We start from the raw sequence: 22939 nt of genomic DNA on the forward strand, positions 1-22939 counted from the left end.
GTATTCTTCACACAAATTATCGGTTTACGCCTGGCATCCTTGCACAATGCATGATCCATGTGCCAAAAATAAACATTTCCCACCAACACACCAATATCCGCATGACCTTGTGCAGGCGCAGAGGATTCAACGGCCTGATGTGGGCAAGCGATTGCAATCATCACTTCCCTCCATCCCCTTCCTCATTGACCTGCAACCTGACGCAGCAGGCGCCATTGTCGCCTAAAAATACAAGACCACCAACGCTCACACACTGAAGATGCCTGTTAGTCCCAAGCAGCTATCTCATTGGATCCTTGTGTGAGTGTAGCTGATCTCCGCTCCAGCACATAGTTGCATGAGGTTATGCAAGCATAAATTGTATGCATTATACTCCAATAGATCACTGATTACGCTTGTAGATCAGATGGCCTTAACTCTAGGAGTCTAAGGAATTCTCGGATATGCTATACAATCATAGAACCCACAACTTGATAGATCATAGATGCCTGGGGCTTTATCAGTATAAACGATTGTACGACATTTCTCCGAAAACCAGTTCCCCGAATGAAGTTTCCCCGAAAGTTTTTTCCCCGAAAAACGATTCCCCGAATGGACCGTTTCCCCGAAATCGTTCGGGAAATCGTTTTTTTGTTTTAAATTTTTATATCGTTCTTTTCATTTGAATTGATTGAAATGTCATTTAAATACACGCTCATCCGAGATTATCCATTATTTTATACATAGGCTGTTCTTTCGAGTTATTGTTAAACGTTAAATCGCTAAAAACGTCCATAAAAATGTATAAAATCTTCAGAATGAGTAATCGTGATTGGAATAATTTTCTAAAGTTGATTAACGGCATGAAAGAAGTAGACTTGGTGTAAGTAACACATGCGATCCAGATATTATATGTTTGCTTTCGGAGAAAGTCTAAGACCCCATTTTGTTAATGCTCGTACAGGCATTGAAGTGGAAAGGCAATGAAATTCAAATTGTTTGATAAACATATTTGAAATTAAACAGTCTTCAGAGCTTTTGTAAATCGATGAATTATAGCCAAACATGACTAAAACAAAATATGAAGTTCACTGCAGAAAATATCAGTAGTTAATCTGGCGACAATTTTTTGACCAAATAATTAGAAAGAACAGCATATGTTGAAAGAAGGAAGAATATCTTAGGAAGATGCGAACTATATATAGTGGTGTGGTATAGTGGTATGACCTGAAAAATAGTTTGTTACTGGCTTACGTCAAATCTAATAAATACAAATACAAATACAAATACAAATAAGTACTAGAGCAGTATGACACCGAAGAATAAAAATCAGCCTCAGATCATTAGGCCAAAGTACGTTAGGCTGAAATTCAAAATTCCTTCATCAATGATGGTAAAATGTTTTTCGAACACTCAGAATATATTTTGTCGATTTGCGACATACCTGGCATCTAGAGCATACTAAAATATATTAAACACTTAAATTATGATTTTGGGCGGTCACACTATAAGAGATTTTTCGTTCTTTTAAAAATCAACCGTTCTTTCTCAAAATTTATGCATATACAGTATCTGGCAATAAAAATGCACCAAGGCCGTTTTCCCATACAAACTAGGTAACTTTAGATTGCCATATCTCAGTTATTTCTCAACCGATTGTTATCATTTTCCTACGACGAACTATAGAACTTTGGAAAATATTTCTTGGCTTTCAGTCGTACATCCTCACTCAAAACAGATTAATTTACTGCTTTTGACATGTCACCAACTGTATTATTCCATTAATGAAGGCAAATTACAATTGCTGAAACGTCAGGCAGTAGTAAATTATTCCCTTGGCTGAGGATATTCCCTAAAATAGCATAACAATCGAAACTACAAAACATTTAAATTTTGAAAAACTATCGAAAAAGTTCTGTGACTATTGATACAAAAGTTACAAATAGGTTGAATTATGACAATAAAAATGCACCAAGACAAATATAACAAAAAATTGCTAAGTTGCATCATTATGGTGTTTTTGACAAATATGTTTCTTGTGAATTTGTCGAATAGACCAACATGATTTAACTTCAGCATTTTTTTTGCAATAACGTATTTTGCCTTGGTGCATTTTTACTGTCCGATACTGTATCATAATCAAAGCATTCGACTAGGCTGCTTGTCGTTGGCTTGAACTAATTCAGCCTAACGTACTTCGGTCTAATGACCCAGCAGTCAAACTACTAATAATTCAATAGTTAATCTTGAAAGAATAGCCTATATTTGAAAGAAGGGAAAATGTATTATGAAAAGGTAACCTATCAGGCCAAACTATTAAACCTATTGATCATTCGGTCTGCTGACATCCATTCAGTCTAATAGGCATCGACAAAGCAACCTACGGCCAATAATCAATACTACCATATTGTTTCTAACCCGTGAATGCCATAAAACGAAAAATCCTCAACACCTAGGTTGCACCCGTGTATGTACAGTAATTCCAACACCCCAAAACCGATCAGCACTAAAATGCATAATTTCCAGACTACACCAAAAATGTACCTTGCACATACACAAAATCAGCTCCTGCGTCCACAAAATCGTGAAATTCGCAAACAAATTTGTGCGGCAGTCTAGCTAGGTTTACTAGTGACCTTGATAAACGAAAAAAATATCCACATTTTGAATCTAGAAGAGCATATGAGCTGTTTTTGTGAATGTGTTACTGTTATACATGTTTAGTGTAGTCTGGAAACTATGCACTTATGAGTAGGTCTTACACATTCTAGGTGCTGAGTGGTCTTAGCGTGAATAGTTTACATTCTCATTACCCTAAAGTTATCTTGTAATGTAAGACAAAACCAATAAGAAGTCCAATGAAGCGGTAATGTCGCTATCCAAAATCTAACTTCCACGTGTTAATACTATTTAAAAACAGATAATGACCCAGACAGGCACGCTAAACGTGTATTGCGTCAGCGGGGTTAGCGTCAACCACCCGCGTCTCCGTAAAAGTTAAATAGCAGATGTAGTATGCTATTCGTGAAATGGTACATTCGCATATTCAAACTTCACAATTTGATCAAATTATGATTGAAAACAAAAATATTTACAATTTCGGCTTCCTTGCACCCGACTTCGCCATAAAGAAACAGTTGTGGCCACTCCCATATGGAATGCATATAAATAGTGCGAAGTGGGACCGAAATTTAAAAAAATGTGTCCATAACTGTTACAGGATTCCTATCATTTTCTAATGAAGATGTCTTGTCTATCTGTTCTGTGATGCTATCGTTTTGAAAACTAACGGTTACAAGACTCCAAATAACAACCGAGCCAATTAATCACTCTTTCCATTTCATCGTTGCATAAATAAAACATCAAAACACTAGAAGCGTACTGCCAATTACCTTGCACAAGCGCCCTCAGAAATTGCATTCCTGATATGCCGATAATAATCGCCTTCAATGGGCTTAATAGAGTATCAAATTCAAATTCGAACCTTATTTGCTGATGACGACGACGACGATGATGATAGAGTGTGCAAAAGCGCTTGCTGGTCACGCCACCTTCGAGGCGCGTATCACACATCTACGCCTCTAACAAATCGCCAGTTTCGGCAACGAGATCCGTGATTAGGCACAATTAGCGCAACCCAGATGCATACATAATGAAACCGAAATGAGTACTCACTTTTACCGTGGACTGAAATAGGCTCGTCAATAAATTTGGCTAATTGGTATTCTAACATGATGATGACCTGGGACGAATTGGGAGGGGCCTCGGAGGTACTCAAAATGACTTATGCTTCAATTAACGCACTTGCGTTATGAGCGATGGCGGTCCCACCAAGAACCGTCAAACGAATTTATGTTGACCATTAAAGAGCACATGAAACCCATCCCCACCCCGTAATGCATTCTAATTTGGCTCACGCCACGCTACAGTTCATCGATGAACGCCGAAACAAATTGGAATATCTGCTCGTCGGACAAACGGTTTCGCTCACTCACTTTTTGCATCGCACGCCGTAGTCGTAAAAGAAGCAGCCTAACATCATTAAATTAATTAATAAAAGCTAATTAAAGACCGAGAGAACCGGAATAGGTGAGTGCGCGCGCGAGCGAGCTGTTGTGCTGCAATTAGAAATGCAAATCGAATCAAAACGCGCGCAGGAATTTTGCAAGCTCTCTGGATCGGGGCAACTCCACAATACCTACATACGCGGTGGGACACGAAGCAACGTTCGGTGGCTTTCGAGGTTGAACAATAGCGATCGGTAGCTCTTGTGACGCACGAACGAATAATGGTTGCAGTGCATGTTTGACAGTAATTTGATCGATTGTTTCAACAACATTGACTTGACTGACTATTGCGGACTGGGCGGTATCGATGAGCGCAAACACGCACAAATTAATTGCAATTAGCATTCGATGTGGAGTGCGGGGACCGAATTCGTTCGTGAACAATTCGCAAATGCATGTGCCTGATGTTGTTTTGGGAAGAGTATGCATGCCTTGAATGAATGTGATCAAAAATGCCTTTTCACGGTATTGCCCGTTGCGAAGATTTATAGATTCCGACGCAAATAAATTATTAGGCCCATTTTCAGCGTAGGTAGATTATAAATATTTGTTTACAATGCAAAACTATCACTAAATGTGTACTTAACAACGCACCCCAAAATATACAACAGGACGCGGTCTGTTTTTATATCTGTGAGCCCACGCAAGAAAAATCCACGCAACTCAACTAATTTTCGCGCAGGAGTCTAAACAGGTGGAATCTCCGCAATATATGAAAATTTGATTTTACTTCGCTTGAATAGTAAGCATTATATTATAATGTACGGTACCGATGCAGTTCTATGTTTCCTCAACATCGTACTTAGATGAGAATGCGCTTATTGGGATCTCCTTAGGAAGTTGCTGTTGTTTTGTTTTGGCTTTGGAAACAATTGCAAAACCAAGTCAGTAACAGAATAATACGACCTCAGACCAACAGCAATGACTCCAGCGAACAAAAAGGGTTGAAACAAAATTGATTGGAAAATCGGTACGTGAAAATACTGAGGGCGAGGGCTGCAAAACGGTGAGTCGGTAAGCGTCGAGCGTCCAACACAGCTCTGGTCCTCACAAGTCCTAACCTTATGCTTTCACGGGTCAATCGGCGATGACAGAGACCTCCACCTCCAGGTAGTTGTTGTGTGCTTAGATAGTAGGGCAGCCTCGGCACTGTTGTCCTTCTGACTTCACCTAGATTGAGAAGGTACCTATCCCCGAATCTCTACCATCTGTTCAAGAAACCAACAGAGGAAGATTACGAACTGATTTAACGGCATCGGCTTTTAGCATGAAGCAATGAATAATAATTCGGGACAAGCTGGGTGGTCTAGTGGCTACCGCATCTGATTCATATGCAGAAGGTCCTGGTTTCAATCCCTGACCCGTCCCTTGCCTTCTACTTTGTACCTTTCTATCCACTTTCTCTATACTCTCCTCTCTATATATAACTCATGTATATTCATCATATGTTCATATTTCACAGCACAGTGTCAATCTATAAGATAACGCCTACAAATTATGCAGCCAAGCGAACTGTGTCACTTTGCTCCATAGTAATAATCGCACTAATCTCCTTATGCCTGGCATCCACGCACCAATATGTGAACCCTCTGCCAACCAAATCCCACCAACATTCGGACATCCGCATGAGTTTGTGCAGACGCAGAGGTATATTCGGTCTGATGTGGATACAAACGATTGCAATCATCACTTCCTTCCTCTTCCCCACATTGACCTGCAACCTGACGTAACAGGCGCCATTGTCAGTTTAAAATATAAGATCACCAACGCTCACACACTGAAGATGCCTGCTAGTCCCCGGCAGATAATCTCATTGGCTCCTTGTGTGAGTGTAGGTCTGGCGATACTGGAGTAGCATCGACGGGCTGTCAAGAAACAGCGGACAATAATTGGAACCTAGAATGCTTTAACGCTGGCTCAGCAAAGCAAGTTGGCACAACTCGCCAGGCAGCGCTTATCAAATGGGAGCCAATTAATGAAACAACCATTACTGGCCAGGTTCGTAACCTCACAATAATTCAAACTTACGAGAACCGCCCGATGTTCCCGATGTACATGATAAGGAGAATTTATGGAGTGAATTGTATGTTGCGTATTTAAAGTACCGTAATTTCGGGTGGAATTGATCGACGAAAGGGTCATTTTTATTTGTTAAAAATAACGCTTTTAAATTAAAACAATTTGTAAAAAAATGTTTATCATCTGGATCATACTTACCTTACCGATCAGGCTAAGGCCGGGTGGCCTCTGCTGTACATAGTAGCCGTCTCCATTCCACTCGGTCCATGGCTGTTTGTCTCCAGTTCCGCACTCTGCGTAGGGTCCGCAGATCGTCCTCCACTTGGTCGACTCACCTAGCTCGCTGCGCTCCTCGTCTTCTTGTACCTGTCGGATGACTCTCGAGAACCATTTAAGTCGGGTTGCTATCCGACATCCTGATGACGTGACCCGCCCACCGTAGCCTCCCGATTTTCGCGGTATGGACGATGGTTGGTTCTCTCAGCAGCTGATGCAGCTCGTGGTTCATTCGCCGTCTCCACGTCCCGTCTTCCATCTGCACTCCGCCGTAGGTGGTACGCAACACCTTCCGTTTGAAAACTCCAAGGGCGCGTTGGTCTTCTGCACGTAGGGTCCATGTTTCGTGCCCACAGAGGACGACCGGTCTAATCAGCGTTTTGTAGATGGTTACCCAAGTAACCACGGTGCTGAAGCCTTATTGCATGCAGATATACGGTGTACTTAGAGCAATCATAACTTTACATGCAAACTTAAAGTTGATTTAAAGTGGAAGTGGGCAATTATAGAATCAAATTAAGATTATACTGGTATAATCTTGGAGCAGTCGCATAATTGCCCATTTCCACTTTAAATCAACTTTAAGTTTGCATGTAAAGTAATGATTGCTCTAAGTACACCGTATATCTGCATGCAATAGGGCTTCAGCACCGTGGTTACTTGGGTAACTTCGTGCTACGGTGAACTTTATTCGATCGTAGAGTTATGCGGAGTCCAAAGTAAGCACGATTTCCTGCCACAATGCGCCTCTGAATTTCTCTGCTGGTGTCGTTGTCGGCGATCATCAGTGAGCCCAAGTACACGAATTCTTTAACCGCCTCGATTTTAATCACCGTCGATATAAATTCGGGGTGGCGGGCGCGGTGGTTGCTCCCTGGAGCTCTTTGCCATCATGTACTTTGTCTTCGACACATTGATGACTAATCCGATTCGCCTGGCTTCACTCTATAGTCGGATGTACGTTTCCGCCATCGTCTCAAATTTGCGAGCTATAATATCAATATCATCAGCGGACTTCGTGAAAATCGTCCCATTCGTGTTTATCCCCGCTCTCTTTATTACACCTTCTAACGCAATGTTGAACAGCAAGCACGAAAGTCCGTCACCTTGCCGTGACCCTCTGCGAGATTCGATGGGACTCGAGAGTGTCCCTGATACTCGAACTACGCACATCACTCGATCCATCGTCGCCTTGATCAATCGTATCATTTATCCGGGAGTCCGTATTCGTGCATAATCTGCCATAGCTGGGCTCGAACGATTGTATCATTCGCCGATTTAAAATCGATAAACAAGTGATGTGCGGGCCCGTTGTATTTGCGGCATTTCTCCAACACCTGTCGGATGGTGAACATCTGATCCATTGTAGCACGTTCACCCATGAATCCAGCCTGATATTGCCCCACGAACTCTCTTGCAATCGGTGATAGACGGCGGCATAAAATTTGAGAGAGTATCTTGTATCTTGTAGTTCCCGCAATCAAACTTTTCACTCTTTTTATAGATGGGACTCACGATACCTTCGATCCATTCCTCCGGTAATACTAACTCCTCCCAAATCTTGGTAATGACCCAGTGTAGTGCTCTCACCAGTGCTTCTCCGCCGTATTTCAAAGGCTCGGTTGGTAGTTGACCACCAAGAAGGTATTGCTTCAGAGAGGGGCTAGTGCACATCGCACCCTCAAGGTTAGCTGCATAGCCTAGCAGCACCGAACATCGATGACTCGCCCTGGAGAGTCCATCACGCTAACATGCTGGCGCTTAGCCAGTTTCCGAAGTGATCCTCGCCACTCCTTTTGTCTTCGTAAGGCGGGCAGGGTCAACCTCGCCCGCGACCAACTGCTTTGCAGACATCAAGAACTGATGCCCACATGAAACTCGATCTGACCTGCCCGCAAAGGAAGGGTTTCACTACCCTTCAGGCCATATCAGATGGTTGCAGACAGCAGGGACCCCTTTCCAACTGCGGGCTCGGATCCAACCCAGTAGACCGACGCCACGACAGCACCACTGCCGGGACTTCCTTTCCGCGGTCACTTAATCACTGTTAGGGTCTATCTCGACCGCAGGGCACCGGTATGACCTACGAAGCCGACTCCGAACCCCTGGACCACTTCTTGTACTGCATGTGGACCAGCTATTCTCCGAGTCCACGCGCCACCTCCGAGTCCTGTAGCTCCCAGACGATATGGGTGATAGCCGTTGAAACGGTGTTCCAGCCAAACTCATCCCTACACATCCTCTGAACCAAGTTGTCCAGAGTTGTGTCCTCCCCGCATGTGGCAAGCATGCGGTCATGCATTGTGCGAAAACGCGGGCACATGAATAAAGCGTGTTCCGCCGTTTCCTCTAAACCATTGCACACTGGGCATTCGGGAGAATCCGCATGCCCGAAACGGTGTAGATACTGTCGGAAGCAACCATGACCTGTAAGAACCTGTGTCAAGTGGAATGCAAGTTCCCCATGGCGCATATTAATCCAACTATTTACCCTAGGTATCAACCTATGGGTCCACCTTCCTTTGGTGGAACTGTCCCACGCGCGCTGCCATTTGACGATGGAGGCCAGCCTGACAGTCCTGCGTATGCTTCTTGTGCCGAGCATTTCGAAGCACTCCATGTCCTCACTGATAATAATGCTGATAGGCACCATACCAGTAATGACGCAGAGAGCGTCGTGTGACACGGTACGGTACGCGTTCGCAACCCTCATGCACATAAGCCTGTAAGTACTTTCCAGCTTCCGTCGGTAGCATTCAGTACTTAGCGCGGTGCCCCACGCCGGACCGCCATACCTAAGTATGGACGTAGCAACACTAGCCAGTAGCTTGCGCACCGCAGAGCTATTGGTCATCATCCGGGACAGTGCCGCAATAGCTGTGGAGGCTCTTTTACAGGCATAATCGACGTGGCTACCGAAGGTAAACTTATCGTCGATCATCACGCCCAAGTGTTTGACGGAACGCTTTGACAGAATAGTGCACTCTCCTACACTGATCTCCGTCTGCTGCTCCGACTTCCGGTTGTTAACAACCGTCACCTCTGTCTTGTGGTGAGCCAGCTCCAGTTTCCTGGATCGCATCCACGCCTCCACAACCTTGATCGAGTGGTCGGTAGTCAACTTCACCTCCTCGATCGTTTCACCGTAGACTTCGAGCGTAATGTCGTCGGCAAATCTGAAAATCTCCACTCCCACTGGGTACTCTAACCTCAACACCTTGTCGTACATGACATTCCATAATACCGGACCCAGGATGGAACCTTGCGGGACTCCTGAGGTTATGTGAAAGTACTTCCGACCCACCTCCGTGTCGTAGACTAGTAAACGATTCTGAAAGTAACTTCCGAGAATCTTGTACAGGTACTCCGGTATCCCCAGACGCAAGAGTGTATCGGCAATAGCAGACCAGCTGGCGCTATTAATCGCATTCCTTACATCCAGAGTCACTACCGCGCAAAAGCGAATTCCCCTCCTCTTAGGCTCGAGTGCTTTCTCGGCGGTTTTTGTAACCGACAAGATAGCGTCTACGGTGGACCTCCCCTTCCGGAAACCGTACTGGTTGCTCGAAAGACCATTTACGCCCTCAGTGAACCTCAACATTCTATTGAGGATGATCTTTTCGAGCATCTTCCCCGCCGTGTCAATCAAGCATATTGGTCTATATGCCGACGGATTTCCTCAAAGCAGGCCTTTTGGTTTGCTCTTATCTCGGTCTTAAGCGCGTCTTTTGCAGCGGCGAACACCATCCGCCGGTCGTTTCGCTCTTCCTCTGATCGTGCTCACTGCATCCGCCGCCTATCCCGTAGGCATGCGCGGCGCAGGTCCGCAATCGCGTCGGTCCACCAGTAAGCCGGTGGCCTCCCATTTCTAGGGTGGACTCGCCTAGGCATGGTCGCATCACACGCACGTGAGAGCACCGCTACCAGCTCGTCGCCGTCTAAACCGATTAAGTTTCGCTCACGGCGGAGCGCTTCCCTAAATACCCCTTCGTCGAAGTATGATGTCTTCCACCTGGGAGGGCTTGGAATTGACCTTGCCGCCTCTTCTTCTATCCGCTGTCTGCTGTTGTTGTAGTCGATACTGTAGCGAACCGCCAGGTGATCGCAACTTCGAGCAACTTGTAAGGCCAGGACTACAAAAGGTCACGTCAATAATTGACTCCGCTCCGTTTCGACTATAGGTACTCTTGGTACCGACGTTAGCCAAGTCGACATCTAAGATGGCCAGTGTTTCTAGCAGGATCTGACCCCGCTGGTTCGTGAAACGGCTTCCGCATTCCACTGCCCAGGCATTAAAGTCACCCGCTATTACCACCGACCTTCGCCCTGTTAGCACGGTCGTTAAGCGGTCCAGCATTTGCGTGAACCGCTCGATCGGCCACCGCGGAGGCACATTACAACTACAGAAGAAGACCCTGTTTACTTTGGCGACCACGAAGACCTCATAGGTAGTAGACAACAACTCCTGCACGGGTATTTACCCGTCGTCCATATCGCCGCCATTTTCCTGGTCCCATCCGAGACCCAGTTGCCGTTGCCGGCGGGTCCTCGGTATGGGTCCGAAATGATTGCGATATCCGTCTCCCACTCAGAAAAAGCCTGACAAAGCAGTTGCTGAGCCGCATCACAGTGGTTCAGGTTCAGCTGCGTTACCTGCACTGTGATTTGTTGTTCACTGCGGCTTTCTTTAAGGCCGGGCACCTTGGACCACCAATCGGATGTCTGTTGTTCAAGGATTTCCCGGTACAGATCATGCAGATGGGCAGACTCGTGCAGCTTTGGGCCTTATTACCTTCAGCGCCGCTTCACCTGCACAGTTTGCGCCTGTCGGGGCCTTTGTAGTCCCACGACTTGTGTCCTGGTTCCAGACACCTGAAGCAAACCTCTGGTGGCTCGTGAAATGTCAGGTGACTTACATACCAGCCCACCTTTATGTTCCCTACTGTGTGATGTGTGTGTGTAAGGATGATTTTGACTGGAATGCCGTTTCAACGGCTATCACCCACATCGTCTTGGAGCTACAAAAGGAAGTGGTGCGTGGAGAATGACGGAGAATGGCTAGTGCAGACGCTATACAAGAGGGGATCCAAGGGTTCGGAGTCGGCTACATAGGTTGTACTGGTACCTTACAGTGATTAAGTGGCCGCGGGGAGACAACTTGATAGTGTTGCTGCCGTGGTGTCGGTCGGGTTGGATCCAAGCCCTCGATTGGAAAGAATTCCCCGGTAAGGGCCGGAGCAGGTGGAGGCCCCACTGCCTTCCTGGTGCTAGCTGATAAGGCCTGAACCTTCAGCAGGTGAAGTAGCATTATACGCAAGTATAAATTTTTGATGCTGACAGAACAGGTGTTAAATAATCAGAGCTTTGGCATGTAGATTTACCGGGGTAGGTGAAAGTACAACATTTTTGATGAGTAGTGACAGAACTCTATAATGACAATAACGGAAACTGAGCCTTGCTCTTTTTACCGATCTGCTACACACGAAAAATGGAAGCGACAGTCAGGTTTTTTGGTGTCATTTTTATAGAAAACAGTTAAATGAAATATTTAACAAGCATTGAAGTAATTGTGTTTCAACATGACACGGCCAAGTCACAACAAATTAGTCCTGTTTGATGACACATAATACGGTTGATCTGTGCACCAACAACAACGACATCAAACAGTGCCCAGCGCAATCAACTTGCCAATTGTTTACATTTCCCTGACGGCAACATCGATCCATTCACTCGAGCAGGAAGCAGTTAAATCCAAAATTGGTGAGATTTTAATTTTCCTATCAATTTTAAAGCCAACCCGACACGTGTCATCGCCTCATCATCAACCCGGAGGCTTCTGTTTCACACGGCCAACCGAAGAAAGCCGTAAAATTGCTCCCCCACCCTAGTGGACGAGCAGAGCAGAGCATGGCACGTGACATGCTGCTATTGCTAGCTTTCCGCATTTCCCCGTTTCCTTCCGAAACTGAATGAATAGAAGTCGTTTCGAGTTAATGACGAGTGCGTTGGTTATTCGATTTTCCTGAATTTGAAACTTGGACAAATTAGAATTTATAATGACCCGAGGAAAGCCGGCAAATTAGGGGGTTTCTTATTCAGTTGAGGCGATGGTATTGAACTGTAGGTTGCACAGCCATACAGCAATTTTCAGTTCACATGAAATAATCTTAAGATTTTGGAGTCATTTGAATATATTTATGTTGAGTGTAACTTTAAGCATACATTGCAATTTTTGTTTACTGGTATTCAGCAGTACGAATTTACTGAGAATCAACAATGATTTTTCAACTTGCTGAACCATCCAGCAATTTTGACAGTTGATCAGCAACTTTGTGCTGAAGCTCAGCAAAAATGTTGCTGAAATTCAGCTTTTTATTTTGCTGATTTTTTTGTGCTGGAAGCATTTCAAAAAAAAATTGGTGTGTATATTTCAATTGTTTTGTAGTTTTCAGTATTTCGATTTTACTTCATTTATCTCACTCTCAAATGCAGAAATATTCACCATCAATCACGCATCAAACTCAAACCAACGGAATCAATAACCTAACGCCGGGCCGTCGCCCAGTCCAATCAAGCCAGAATGTGTTTAATATCGTTAAAATTGCACCATAATTTGAGACCCATTAAAATATTCAACGAAAGCCACAACAACCACAACACACCACCGGCCCAGCAGTATTTGGGATTGTAAATCAAGTGGAACACGAATTGAAGACAAGGACCCTTGTGCGGATGGATGGCACAAGCGGCGGCGGAGCAGGCACATCAGAATCACTCGAAATTAAGCCCAATTTTGATTCACTCCCCCGCGCTGCCGATCAACCGTCCCGGCCCATCCTCGCGTTTCGACGACAAAGAATGATCAAAATGTCTTGGGGCCGATCGGTTGGGATGGACATCGGATCGCATCGACCGAACGCCGGGTTCCAATGTGCTGCCGTAATTATGATCATTAACATTAAAGTTTATTTTAAAGATAATAAATATTTCACTTATAGCCGTAAACACGACATTGAGAATAAGGGACGGTCGATTATTTGTACTGGAATGCTTGTCCCTGCCTATCTTGTTCTTGTGTAGCGGATCTCGTGTAAGCAAGCAAGCAAGCAGTCAGTCAGTGGGTGGGAAGGTGCGTTGATGACAAAGGGGAGGGGTCACAAAATGTGTCCCACTATAGTTGATGCGCGTGTGATGACAAAATGATGAATTACCTGGGACCACGCGAGAAATGGTGCGTTTTGATCTGAGAAAGAGCTAGCGTACATATCATGCTCACAGTGGGCCAAACAGGAATAAATCATCACCTATATTTTGAGCTTATTGAAGCTTTTGTTTTCTACTTTTTTGGTTTTATTGTTCCTCCGAACCAGTACACTCATATGGTCTAATGCCTGAAATCAATCTATCATTCATCAGCATTTACAACATTGAGGTGCAGGAGGATCGAAATGAAAGATCTCCGGTTGTCCGCTATCGAATTGACATATTACAAGGTCAAATTTCTGTCAATTTGCTTCATTTCTTTATCGAGGCTCCGCTTCCAGGAGCCTCTTAGCCTGCCTCTGCTGCTAGGTGCCAATCCAACGCTTGTTTGCTGATTTTGTTCCTGGCCTTTCTTAGAGTGTGGCAGACCCACCTTGTAAATCCATTCCCGCTCCCGAATTTTTGTCGCTATAGGCTTCTGATGACATCGATGATGAACCATGCATGAATCGCAGGCATTTATTTATTTATTTATTTATTTATTTATTTTTACTTTTTTCTCCATCTGACAACTGTCTCAATGAAGATTGATGGAGGGAAAAGCCAATTCGAGCAGCTATCATGGTTCATTTCTCGAATTGGCATAAAAACCCCATATCTTTTCAACATCAATTACAAATAAACACTTAACATTTAACTTAACAATATTACCTTACAAATTAAAATATACAATACAGTGATTTTGAAAAGATAAAACACATAAAATAACACGTGAGCTCAAATCTCCTATGATGAGGTCCTCGGCGGCGCAATGGTTAAACCGAAAAAAAGAAAACAACAGGTAGCATTATTCAAATATTTTAAAATTCTTGGACTGATCCTCACCTTCTAGATAAAGCACTCTGCCTTGCAATGTGGAAGTCAAATTGTTCTGCACGCTCGTTGTACCGGGCAGCCATGAGTCTGAGAGCATCGTGTTGACCATATCGGCTTTTTCGGTGAGGTAGATGGAAAAACTGTCTGTGACGAAGAGGGCGCTCAGGAACATAGAGGTTGAGCTCTGCCAAAATAGCTGGTGCATCTACATCGTTCGCAAGAACCTTGGCAACAAGCTTGCAAATCATACCTTCTCTTCTCTAAAGTTTCAATTCCAAGTAGCATACATCGATGTTCGTAGGGTGGAAGATGTACGGCATTCCGCCATGGAAGATTCCGGAGCGCCAGTCACACAAACCTTCGTTGAATAGCTTCAATCTGATCAATCCAATTTCTGTTGTAAGGGCACCAGACCAGCACGCCAGATTCTAGTATTGACCGCACTAGAGCACAGTAGAGCGACTTGAAGCAAAGCGGGTCATGAAAACCGTTGACAATTTTAAAAATGAATCCGAGCTGCCTGTTAGCTTTAGCGATCACATTGTCATAGTGCGGTTTGAAAGTTAGCTTGCGATCCAAGATTATCCCAAGGTCTCTGCCCTCTTCTTTTCGCTCTAAAATCTCCCCGCAAAGTGAATAGTCAAATATTATAGGGCTCAGTCCTCTATAGAAGGAAATCGTATTACATTTAGCGACACACAGCTCTAGACGGTTCCGTTTGCACCAATCTTCAAAAGATTCTAACATTCGTTGAAGCTGGTAGCAATCATTAATATTGGTGATAATCATGAATATTTTCACGTCATCCGCAAAGAATAGGCGTGTTACTCTGGGGAGAACATATGACACATCGTTGATGAATATGGAGAATAACAGAGGACCTAAATTATTTCCTTGCGGTACGCCCAATGGAATTGAAAAAGATTCTGAATATGACATGACAATCCAATTCGAACTTTCATTGATCTGCCTGATAAGTACGATTTGAACCACTGTACGAAGGTCGGCGATACCCCCATCTTTTCAAGTTTGTGCAGAAGTATTCCGTGATTTACTCGGTCGATGCTTTAAAATCCGTGTACACAGCGTCTACTTGCAACCCGGAGTCCATGGAGCGCATACAATGAGAAGCGAGCTTCGCTTATGGAATCAAAGTTCGCTCGATGAAAATCGTATCGGCTATTGTCGTCATGGCGCTCAAAGCGCTGGTGCGAGCTAACATGGAATGCTACTTCTATAAGAGGATGAAGAACGTCGGCAATAACAAGCGGTTCGACTGCTTCCAATATTTTTGAAATTGGCAGTAGTATTTCAACACGAATGTTGTTGTTTTTCGGATAACCAACCGAAATGGTATGTTAGACATACGTAATTCCTGAAGTTCATAGGCACAATATGTGTTGAAAAATGGACAAATTGAGTGGAAAAACTGCGAAAAATCCACGTAGTTCTGGTGGGATTAGAACCCACGTCTCCCCAAGTTCGCTAGACAGGGCGCGTTAACCAACTTCGCCATCAAGCTTTAGACCACCGTCTTCGGAGGCAGTCCAGCGCAGTTGACGGTACTCTCCGAATAAGAGAGCTTCGTCACAAGAGTCCAATCCAAATAGAATGCTTCCAATAGAATCGACGTGTTGCTGGATGAGGATTGCATCGTTTCTACGATCTGATGGCAGATAGAGTTGATGAACAACTGCAGCCGTTGAGTGTTCTACACTGATACACACCAGGTTTCACTGACGTACAACAACATTGAGTTGAAACTTCGGATTTTATTGCGTCGTATCGATATACGCGGTGTTCAATAATTTCGGATACACAGTAAAATTGAATTTATTTCCCATCTGTAATTCAGTTTTGCAAAGTGAATGTATTAATTGAAAGCTCACATAATACTGACTGATCAAATACAGCATATGTATGTTTTTTTTTTTTTTTTTATCTGTATTAACGAGATTTTTAGCCCTTGGCTAGTTCATCTCGGGACCCACGCTTTACTTCCCTTCCGAAGGAAGAACTCACATTTTGCGAGTTTGTCGGGAGTGGGATTCGATCCCAGGTCCTCGGCGTGATAGTCAAGTGTTCTAACCACCACACCAGGTCCGCTCCACATATGTATGTTTTGAAATAAACTGTCCTTTATCCTTTTGTAATAATTGCAAATGTGTCTCAAGTTCCTTTTGGCCGGCACGCACGTCTGTCATTGGTATTTCGTCTAGTTTTTATTGAGTGATGGTGTTAAATTAAATCAAATTAGGTTGTTGTCCTTAGCATTAGTGGCAGCAACTATGGCCATTCGAAATAATCTATAAGATTCAGATTGGGTGAAGTACGGACTCATTTTATTTTGATCTTTAAAATTGCTGAAATTGCCGCAGTACCTGTTTTAATGATTTTTGTTTTATCAAAAAGCAAGGCTGCGTTATATCTCAGTTTAATCCATAGATGTCTTTTCCAAAACTAGATTATATCCCTATTGTGGCAAATTTGAATCAAAATTGGACTTATCTAATGTATTTATGCCTTTTTCATAGATTTAAGCACATTTTGACTAAACTTGCAAATTTATCACCATATCATCACTGAAATAGCAGTGTAAAGCTTTTGTCTATTAAATTAGTTATTTTAATATAGTATAGTGCGATGTAAACTTAAAAGTAAACGTTTTAGACTTCTATAGCTTGAGCAACTTATCGAAAATTATTCCAGCGTGCCGGAGCTAACAAACTTTAGATACATCTAAGGCTTTTAAAAAAGTAGAAAAATACTTTATTCAAAACCATATACTATATTTGATCCAAGTTGAAATGTTGGAGCAGGTTCGTGATTTCCGGAGAAATTGCTTCGGAATGAAAATCGGACACTGGCTGTTGGGTAGCCTTACACCGTGCGGAGGTGGTGTTATCGGCTAAAGCACTATTTCACTGTCCACAAAGTTCAACTAACCGCCACTAGGAGATTTTCTTCTTGGATAACGGAAACTTCTGGAGCTTTAACTGTTACTTTATTTCACTTTGGAGATTACGTTGGATACAATTTTGGACCACTTTATTCGTTGGGATTTCAACTTGGGGTGGAAGCTCAGGTAAAATATTATCTCCTGGGCGCCCATTAAAAACACCACCCCCGGCGAAGACTGACGCTCGAGCCTAGCTATTTAGCACTGTAGTTGGAGGAAATGCCAATGCAGAACCCGTAGCTTCCGGGAAGGTAAGCCCAGCTCCCTGGGTTAGTGGGTTGGTGTCAGGCCCTGCGAGCCAGCCGTAAGAAAGACTAGCACCGGAAAATCAACAAGAGAAGAATGCGAACCGATACCAATGGCGACGACCATAGCGACGAAAAGGGACTTGCGATTGGAAGCTCGGTACGTGGAACTGCAGATCTCTCAACTTCATCGGGAGCACCCGCATACTCGCCGATATACTGAAGGACCGCGGGTTCGGAATCGTAGCGCTGCAGGAGGTGTGTTGGACAGGATCTATGGTGCGAACGTTTAGAGGTAATCATACCATCTACCAGAGTTGCGGCAACACACGTGAGCTGGGAACAGCTTTTATAGTGATGGGCGACATGCAGAGGCGCGTAATCGGTTGGTGGCCGATCGACGAAAGAATGTGCAGGTTGAGGATCAAGGGCCGATTCTTCAACATTAGCATAATAAACGTGCACAGCCCTCACTCCGGAAGCACTGATGATGACAAAGACGCATTTTACGCGCAGCTCGAACGCGAGTACGACCGCTGCCCAAACCACGACGTCAAGATCATCATAGGGGATCTAAACGCTCAGGTAGGCCAGGAGGAGGAATTCAGACCGACGATTGGAAAGTTCAGCGCCCACCAGCTGACGAACGAAAATGGCCTACGCCTCATCGATTTCGCCGCCTCCAAGAACATGGCCATTCGTAGCACCTTCTTCCAGCACAGCCTCCCGTATCGTTACACCTGGAGATCACCACAACAAACGGAATCGCAAATCGACCACGTTCTGATTGATGGACGGCACTTCTCCGACATTATCGACGTCAGGACCTATCGTGGCGCTAATATCGACTCCGATCACTACCTGGTGATGGTTAAACTGCGCCCAAAACTCTCCGTTATTAACAACGTACATTACCGGCGGCCGCCCCGGTACGATCTAGAGCGACTGAAGCAACCAAATGTCGCCACCGCATACGCGCAGAATCTCGAGGCAGCGTTGCCGGACGAGGGTGTGCTCGATGTGGCCCCTCTAGAGGACTGCTGGAGTACAATCAAAGCAGCCATCAACAACGCAGCTGAGAGCACTATCGGGTACGTAGAACGGAGTCGACGAAACGATTGGTTCGACGAGGAGTGTAGAGCGGTTCTGGAGGAGAAGGATGCAGCGCGGGCGGTAATGCTGCAGCATGGAACCCGACAGAATGTGGAGCGATACAGACAGAAGCGGAAGCAGCAGACCCGTCTCTTCCGGGAGAAAAAGCGCCGCCTGGAAGAAGCGGAGTGCGAGGAAATGGAACTGCTGTGCCGTTCACAGGAAACACGCAAGTTCTACCAGAAGCTCAACGCATCCCGCAAAGGCTACGTGCCGCAAGCCGAAATCTGCAGGGATAAGGACGGGAGCCTCCTGACGGACAAACGTGAGGTGATCGAAAGGTGGAAGCAGCACTTCGACGAGCACCTGGAAGGCGAAGAGAATGTAGGCACGGAGGACCACGGCAGCGGAGGAAATGACTACGTTGGTGCAGCAGAGGACGGGAACGAACCAACTCCCACGCTGAGGGAAGTTAAGGATGCCATCCACCAGCTCAAAAACAACAAAGCGGCTGGTAAGGACGGTATCGCAGCGGAACTCATCAAGATGGGCCCAGAAAAGTTGGCCACATGTCTGCACCAGTTAGTTGTCAAGATCTGGGAAACCGAACAGCTACCGGAGGAGTGGAAGGAAGGGATAATCTGTCCCATCCACAAGAAAGGCGACAAGTTAATGTGTGAGAACTTTCGAGCGATCACCATTTTGAATGCCGCCTACAAAGTGCTATTCCAGATCATCTTCCGTCGTCTTTCACCTAAAGTAAATGAGTTCGTGGGAAGTTACCAAGCCGGTTTCATCGACGGCCGGTCGACAACGGACCAGATCTTCACCGTACGGCAAATCCTCCAGAAATGCCGTGAATACCAGGTCCCAACGCATCACCTGTTCATCGACTTCAAAGCGGCATACGACAGTATCGACCGCACAGAGCTATGGAAAATTATGGACGAGAACAGCTTTCCCGGGAAGCTGACTAGACTGATAAGAGCAACGATAGACGGTGTGCAGAACAGCGTAAGGATTTCGGGTGAACTATCCAGTTCATTTGAATCTCGACGGGGACTACGACAAGGTGATGGACTTTCCTGCCTACTATTCAACATCGCCCTGGAAGGTGTTATGCGACGAGCCGGGCTCAACAGCCGGGGTACGATCTTCACGAAATCCAGCCAATTTGTATGTTTTGCGGATGACATGGATATTATTGCTAGGACATTTGGAACGGTGGCAGAACAGTACACCCGCCTGAAACGTGAAGCAGCAAAGGTCGGACTGGTGGTGAATGCGGCTAAGACAAAGTACATGCTGGTAGGTGGGACTGAGCGAGACAGGACAAGCCTTGGCAGCAATGTTACGATATACGAGGATACTTTCGAGGTGGTAGAAGAATTCGTCTACCTCGGTTCCTTGCTAACGGCTGACAATAACGTGAGCCGTGAAATACGAAGGCGCATCATCAGTGGAAGTCGTGCCTATTATGGGCTCCAGAAGAAACTGCGGTCAAAAAAGATTCACCCCCGCACCAAATGTACCATGTACAAGACGTTAATAAGACCGGTGGTTCTCTACGGGCACGAGACGTGGACGATGCTCGAGGAGGACATGCAAGCACTCGGAGTTTTCGAGCGACGGGTGCTAAGGACGATCTTCGGCGGCGTGCAGGAGAACGGTGTGTGGCGGAGAAGGATGAACCACGAGCTCGCTGCACTTTACGGCGAACCCAGCATCCAGAAGGTAGCCAATGCCGGAAGGATACGATGGGCAGGGCATGTTGCAAGAATGCCGGACAACAACCCTGCAAAGTTGGTGTTTGCTAACCATCCGGTCGGTACAAGAAGGCGTGGAGCGCAGAGAGCACGATGGGCGGACCAGGTGGAGCGTGATCTGGCGAGTGTTGGGCGTGACCGACGTTGAAGAGCTGCAGCTGCAAATCGAGTATTATGGCGGCAAATTGTTGATTCAGTATTATCATGAATTTGATGTTAACTGAATAAATGAAATACTATATTTGATCAGTGTTATATGACCTTTCAATAAATACATTTACTTTGAAAATCTGAATTACAGATGTGAAATTAACTCAAGTTATATGGTGTATCCGAACTTATTGAACACCGTGTATTTATATAACTCACAAAAGCAGCCCTCACATTCTTGACCCGTGCTCCTAAGTCGATTGACCGTGATTTAGCTACCAATATATTAGCCTTCAATATTATATTTATGCTGGAAGCGTTGACCGTGTTTACATCTAACGATTTGGTCTGGTTGACGTTGATGCTGCCGAGAAGCGATGTGCATGATCATAGCTCCATGATAATGAGCTGTTATACGCAGAGTTCAACAAAATTTGGAAACTGGACCGGTCTGAACTCGAACTGAATTCGTGCATGCCTCCATTTAGGCGCATGTAAAATATACACATCGCAAGGGCAAAGGAACAAACGATTGTGTAGCGTTGCTTTCAACAGATATTCAACTGGCCTTTGCGGAAAAGGAGCAACTGGCTTCAGTTTTCTTGGATATTAAGGGCGCCTTTGACTCAGTTTCCATAGGCATATTTTCAGAAAAACTGCACAATAGTGGACTTCCAGGAATTTTAAATAATTTCTTGTATAATTTGTTGTCAGAAAAACATATGAGTTTCGATCTCGGACAACTGACAACTTCCAGAATTAGTTACATGGGTCTACCCCAAGGCTCATGTTTAAGTCCCTTGCTATATAATTTTTACGTGAAAGACATTGATAGTTGCTTGGAAGGACAATGCACGCTAAGACAACTTGCAGATGATGCTGTGGTTTCTCTAAAAGGCCCACATGCAGAAATGTTGCAAAGACCATTGCAAAATTCCCTAAATAATCTGTCAATCTGGGAAAGAGATTTAGGGATCGAGTTTTCTCCGCAAAAAACTCAATTGGTTGTGTTTTCTAGAAAGCGGAACCCAGCCCAACTGAAACTCAATCTTTTGGGAATAGAAATCGACCAGTCTTTGACTTCGAAATACCTTGGGGTCTGGTTTGATTCAAAAGGCACTTGGGGTACCCAAATCAAATATTTGGTGCAAAAATGTAAACAAAGGATCAATTTTCTACGCACAATTACCGGAACATGGTGGGGTGCTCACCCGGAATACATCATTAAACTTTACAAAACGATTGTTCTCTCTGTGTTCGAGTATGGCTCTTTCTGTTTCCTCTCAGCAGCAAACGGCCACCTAATTAAGTTGGAACGAATTCAATATCGTTGTTTGCGTATTGCCCTCGGCTGTATGCACTCAACGCATAACGCGAGCCTAGAGGTCCTGGCAGGGGTGAAACCTCTCCAGAACCACTTCTGGGAGCTCTCGCTAAGGTTACTTATCAAGTATGGAGTGAGCAACACACTTGTTATTGAAAACTTCGAAGTAATGCTCAGTCTGAACACTCAGTCAAGATTCATGAGAATTTATCTGTTCTACATGTCGTCTGACATAAGCCTATCAAGTTATAACCCTTCTCGTGTACACTTCACCAATGACAGTTCCTCTGTTAAATACGATCTGTCCATGAAACAAGCTATTCATGGAATACCAGATCAACTTCGATGTATATCTATTCCTCGCAATTTTAACGAAAAGTGCCAAAATGTCAATTCCTGTAAGAGATTCTTCACTGATGGGTCTCGCATAAATGGATCCACTGGCTTCGGTGTATTCAATGAAAATTTCACCGCCTTCCGCAAACTTCAGGAACCTTGTTCGGTTTATGTTGCTGAGCTGGCAACAATCAATTTCGCTTTGGGGATGATTTCAAACATGCCCGTAGACCATTTCTTCATCTTCTCGGATAGCCTTAGTTCTATTGAGGCACTCCGGTCGATGAAACCTGTAAAACATCCATCTTACTTTCTTACAAAAATAAGGGAGCAGATGGGTGCACTGGTCGAAAGATCATATAAGATTACCTTTGTATGGGTCCCCTCACATTGCTCAATTTATGGCAATGAGAAGGCGGACTCTCTCGCAAGGTGGGCGCACAGGAAGGTGTGATTCATGATAGAAGAATGTTCGCCAGAATTCTCTACAAAGTTGGCAAAATGATTGGCGAGATGGCCAGCTGTAACTACCGTCCCACATTCCATTATTCCTAATGTGTCTTTACGAGTGTGGTGGTATGGTTTGGATGTAAGTCGTAATTTCATTCGCATGATGTCAAAACTTATGTCCAACCATTACTCGCTAG

This window comes from Aedes albopictus, chromosome 1, assembly GCF_035046485.1.
Source record: "Aedes albopictus strain Foshan chromosome 1, AalbF5, whole genome shotgun sequence".
NCBI lineage: Eukaryota > Metazoa > Arthropoda > Insecta > Diptera > Culicidae > Aedes > Aedes albopictus.